Below are 6068 nucleotides of genomic sequence, written 5' to 3' on the forward strand. Positions count from 1 at the left end.
GCAGGCGCTGAGCACACTATCCCACCCCTAACAGCAGGCTGATGGTGGGCTTGGTCCTTTCATGCCTGTGGCTGCTTTGGATCCTGTTTCACAGCAGCCTGGAGGAGCACTAATTGCACAGTTTGTAATGATTAGGAGCTGGCAGCCAGAGCTCTACCTTTTCTGGGAGGGTTTTTTTTTCCTTGTTAACTTTATTTTCTATTGCAAGTGACCAAAACAAAGAAACACTGCAGAAATTGCCCTTTTTAACTTCATTTGAAACTGCTCTGTGAGTGCAGGACACGGTCATAAGCAGGCTTAGACTTGAAACTGGCTTTTGGGGAGGCAGCACGAACGTGGTGGGGAAGAGTGAACCACTGATGTGCAGCCATCCAGAGGTGCTGCCTCGGGGTGAAGCGGGTCAGCTGAAGCAGAGGGGTGCGACAGCAACAGAAGCGATGGGTGCCTGGTTTCTTTCGTCTGCAAATACTTGAATAACTTTCCATTGGTTTAAACCAGGTTGCAAATGAACATCACCTTTTGTCTGTAATGGGACTTTCCAATCAGTGAGGCCTGAGCTGAAAAAATTAAAAGCAGTTTACATTGATGAGACCCGTAGAAAGAGCTGAATCCTGAAGACCAACGTGCTCCAGCACTGTTGGGGACAAAGGACAAGGGGAGGTGGGTCTCTGGGAGCCCGGGGGAGCCTGGGGTGGGGAACTGACGTGGATTGCCCGTGCGCAGGGAAGGGCAGCGATGCCACTGAGGTTACTCAGACCCTGAACTCTTTCACATGACCCTCATTTTGTGTCTAAATCATTAGCGAGAAGGTCTTGACCAGTCTCCTAATTTGAATGATGAGAGTGTTTTGGGTTGGTAGAAGGCCCCTTGTGGGTGGCAGAGAGCAGGGTGGGGGCAGGACCCCGCCAGGGTGTGTGTGTGTTGGCTGCTTTTGTTGTCATTAGGGGGCTACTCATGTGGAACCAACACAGGAAAGATGCAACTTCCTCCTGCAGATATTGACAAGACCTTGGCTGTATTAAAACCCATCCGAGTACCTCAACAGTGGGGTTTATTTTACGGGTTGGTTTATATGTAGATGATATTCCTGATCAGGTTTGACAGGTCAGCTTCTTGGTCTGAATTCTTACCAGCGCCTCTTTAATGCCAAGCCAGGGTGTTACCTAGCCGATGGAATCTGACTTATGTCTGTGCTGGCACATCCAGAAGAGTCTGTGTAAAGAAACAAACGGCATGTCCCCTTCACAGGAGATCTTGGCTGCTGTTTCTCTACCGACGAAAAGCTTTATCACTCAGCCTTGTTATTACCATACTAAACGGAACACTTCAGAGCTTAGCAGCTTAACAAGATAAAAACTTGCTTTGCGGTTAATGTGGTTACTGCAGGCACGCACACAGGCGGCATGGAGAGCTGCTGCTCCTGCTGGGGCGGCGTGGGCTGCCGGGACAGAACTTGGCTTGGTAAAGCCTATGAACACAAAGCAGGCAAGTCAAGATACTTTTTAGCTTTGTCAGGGTAACGTGCTGAAGACTGACCTAAGGGAGAGGAAAGTATCCATGCCTCCTGGCCGCCCTGCTATGTCATTTGTATCCCAACCAGATTTGCTGTCTGCCAGGAGCTGCTTTTGCAATTCTTTCTCCAGTCGAGTGCGATTGAGTGCAAGGGTGTTTTCCAATTCAGAGGGATGGATTGGGTTTCCCCTCCTGACACAGTGTCTTTAAAATAATCCAGAAGGCTTTTTTTTGCCTCTGTAGGTGATGCGTGTATCATGTTGTCTGAAATGTACAAATTTAGGAAAACACTTTCCTCTGTATTACTTGCTTTTTGGAAATTTGTGACTTTGGGTATATGTTGAAGGCAGCTGTCTGGATCCTCAGCTGCTAGAACTTCACAAGTACTTGATTTCTGGTGTTTCCTCTTCCCAGAGGCCCAGGTTTGACTCCTCGGGATAACACCGAAACACACATCTTCTCTTGAAATACTTTTGAAGAAGTAAATCTGCAAGCATAGCTCTGGGATCCTTTTCATGGACCTTCCCAGAATTTCTGAACACAGCTTGGTTTTATTTTAAGGATCAGAAATACAGTAATTGGGCAGGTCTACAGAAGGCGCCCGAAGGGAGCTGTCTGCCTTGAGCCCAAGAAGCAGGGCGCGTTATGGTTTGTCTCTCCTGATGCTGGTTGATTCAGTGTTCAAGAGGAATCCGTTACAAGAGCACAGTCAGTCCTTTTTTCTCCTTCCCAAAACTTCCTGGGCCAGGCTCCCTCGTGAGACCTTTTTCAGCCTTACTTGTCTAGTTTTTATTGTTGTTGTTAATATTCTACTTTTATTGCTTCCTTTCGTGTCCTTACATTTTGTTCTCTTCTTTTTATACTGAAGGATGAGCTGTCCTCCTGCAGCGCAAGAAAATTTACTACCTCAAGGCTTTTTGCTTAGACAAGGTAGCCATTTTTAACCAAAGATTTTGTAAGAAAAAAAAAAAAATGTCCGTCTTCTAGAACGCTGCTAACGAGGATATTTTTGTGGCTGTCATTGCGTACTAACTTCATATCAACTGGAATTGCTGTGAGCTGAGAGATAGCCCAGGCTGTTCGTGGATTGCACCACATTGCTCCTCTGCTCTTTGCATCCTTTCTCAACTTGGATGCAGGACAAACAGATAACGAGCATCAGGATGAGAGGGGTGGTGACATATTATGTCAGTTTGTGCAATCACCTCTAATCTGTGCTCTGCACATCAGCTCATTTCGTGCTGAGATACCAGTACCTTCTCTTACCAGCTCTTGTATCTTAAACTGTGTTGCTTCTGCTAAAGCTAGCAGTTAGTTAAATAGTACGCAGATGTGTATGTTTAAGCATGTGAATTAGTATTTGGAGCTACAGTTCAGTTTGCTGGGGAACATATTTTTCATGCACATGGCACACAGTAAAAAAAGCAGTTTCCAGAGCACAGTTCCATCCCAATAATTATGGTAATCTTTCACTCACCAAATGCTTAAGATCACTCCTAAAGGCTCCAGTGTGGAAGGAATAGCAATCAATTAACAAATACTATTATGTTTACAGATAAGGCAATGTGTGTGCTCTAAGCATCAGGAGCAGGTGGTGCAGGTAGGGGGAGAGGAATATTGATGAGCAATGTCTTGAGTCTTCTGCGTTGTGACCTGCCCAGGAACTTTGACAAAGAATTTGTTAGTGCAGCCAGTAATTATCTTAGTGCTTTAGATAATGCTTCCTTATATAAATAGGTCATAAAGTGTATTCACGTGTTTCATTATGGCTCCTGGGCAGTGTTGTGATCCTTCTCGGGCTCTTGGCATGCAGTGTGTACCCAGTGGGCATGATGACCAGCAGTACAGCCTAATGGTTGTGGGACAGCATCGCACCTTGTGTGACATCTTTGTAATTATTCTGTGTGTTACAGGTCAAACTGCCTTTCTGTTCACTCAGAGATGTATAGCTGTGTGTTTAGAGCTCTGGAAACCTGAAAACATTGTTTGGTATGTTATGAAGACAGACGTTTGCCTGTGTAATCATGAAGCGGTTTTAGAGGAAGCACCCGTTCCACTTCTGGTAGATCCATATAGCACCCATTCCTTCCTAGGGGTGGGGGTGAGGAGCTGGTGCTCCTCAGACCTGCGCAATAACCCTTGCCCAGCATCACTGTCGTGCTCACTCACAGCTCTGCAGAGCTGTTCCAGGCCTAACAGCATCACACGTGAGGAGCAGGGGAAGTTCAAAGAGTGATGCTCTCTGCTCGGTGCCAGTAGCTCCAAAATTGACATCCACAAATACGTCCTGTCAGGGACGTGCTCACCACATCAGTATCTCCAGTTTGTATATTATGCAAATTGTTTGCAACAGTGAAATGTTAAAACAGCTCAAAACATTTGAATTTTGTGCAAAATGTACACTTTGCATTACCTATGCTGATTGAAACATATTTTAATTAAATAAGTATGGAATGTAAATTTTAATAAGTTGTAATAGGAAGCAGTTGACTCGCGACATTTATATAAGCCTCATGTCATTAGTATTTGAACTTCATATTACTTGATTTTTTTTTGTTTGTTTGTTCTGTTGATTTTTGCTTTGAACACATCTTGCTATATATCCAGTGAAATTTGTCTCACTGGTTGAAAATGCTGAGGTGGACTCTGTCCACCTTTACCTGTAGAAAAAATATTTTGGCATTGGTGGAATCTCTTCTTGCAGGAGGCAGACATTAGGCTCTGCTCGCACTGGGCAGCACCTTGGCACAGAGGAGCGGTGCTGGGCAAGGTGCTGGCCTGATATTCCAGAGCTTGAGGTTCGACTATCAGATCTGCGTCTGAGATCTTAACTGTTCCTGTGCGCTTAGCTGGAGTTGCTGCGTGTGCTCCAAGAGGCACTCAGCAGTGAGACTGAGCTGGAGGATGAGTGTGAGTTTTGTGGTGGAGCTGAGCCCACCTCCCACTCGCCCTGTTGCCCAGGGGAGGGGTGCTTGGGGACTGCCAGGGTGCTGCTGCCCTTGCTCCCCGCTGGCTGGGGGGCTCCTGGGGGGCTCCGGGGGCTCCGGCACTGCCCTGTGCTGCTTCAGGTGATGTGGAAGGTCTGCAAGTGCCTGTGGGGGTGGCACAGACTGAGTGTTGCATAAAAGAGATTTCACAGGATGGGGAGGGGGAAAGGGGAAAAAAAAAAAAAAAGAGGCAGAAGATAATACTGAAATAATTATTACCTCTGGAAATTTCAATTATCAGTCAAAATATCCTGAAGTCAAAACCTTGCTGACATTCAGCCTCAATTATATGAAAACCATTGGGGATATGGAATATGTTCATATAAATGAGGTCTCTGATAACTGAGGGAATTTCCAATGTACTTAATGGATGTCAAGAGACTTGACCCTGTTTTGAATACCAGGGAGTTTTGGATAATTGAAGTTTGGATAATCTAGGTTGAACTGTAGAATTTAGCAAATTAAGATAACGTTGAGAGTGTGTGTGAGTTAATTTTAGTTCTGACAAATTAAACCAGTTTAACTAGCTTAGGGACTGAAGCCAGCAGACAACAGGCAGCGTGCCATGAGCTGCACTTATCCAAGGCATCATGTAGAACCCCATTAATGCTCTCCTGCCCAGCCTCTGGAAGGATCCGTACAAAGGGATGAAGGGTGATTCACTTTCTCCAGATTGCACGTAGCACGTGCTGTCAATAGGGCTTTCAGTTAGTGCCAGCGTTGAGTTCTGCGATGAGGATTCTGTGTCTGCTTGAAAGCGAGCAGAGCCCAGCGCATGCTGGCAGTGCAGCAGGCTGGCTGTGGCTGTCGGTGGCAATGACATAGCTGGGGAGAGGCAGGCGCGAGGCAGAAGAGGGCAGTTCTCTCAGGACTGCAGTTCTCAGTATTGTCTGGTGTCCCTGGTGCACACATGTTCACCCTCCTCGCTTCCTTTGTCCCTCAACACACACACTTCAAGTGAAGTCTAAGGTTTGTGCAGAAACATGCCAGCCTGCGCTCAACCCGCTGACAGCAGTTACCAAAACCTGACCAGCTCACAGAAATGTCTTTATCTGACAGGTCTGAACAGATTCCGCGTCTGGGAGTTTGTTTTCTCCTGTCTTGTCGTTGATCAGACGCAGCATCTCTCTCTCCTTCCCACCCTTGGTTTGAGTACTAGACCCTGCAGTATTTCAGGAGAGAACTACTGAGGGGCAGGAGGGATGCTTATGGAGCAGCAGCCCAGGGGACCCACAGGAGCTGTTGCCCTTTTCTCGCCTGGCTGTAGCTCCTGGGTGAGGACTTGACATTGGTAGGAGTTTGCCCCCTAAACTATTTAGCAGTCTGGGTCTTAGTGTGTCTTCAGCTGTAATGCTGAGGTGTTCATTCCTCTTTTACTGGCGGTGGAGGGAAAAACATTAGACGATGTAGCACACAGGGAGTGCTTAAATGAAGGTTATACGAGAGGCAACGGAGTGATTTTTGAAGGAGGGCACGTATTAAATATTTGGCCAGTACATTGTGTATCACAACGTCTCCTTCTCGTCTTTTGAAAATATGTTCTTATTCTCAGTATAAGCCCTTTTGGCA

This window comes from Falco biarmicus, chromosome 1, assembly GCF_023638135.1.
Source record: "Falco biarmicus isolate bFalBia1 chromosome 1, bFalBia1.pri, whole genome shotgun sequence".
In the NCBI taxonomy this organism is placed as follows: domain Eukaryota; kingdom Metazoa; phylum Chordata; class Aves; order Falconiformes; family Falconidae; genus Falco; species Falco biarmicus.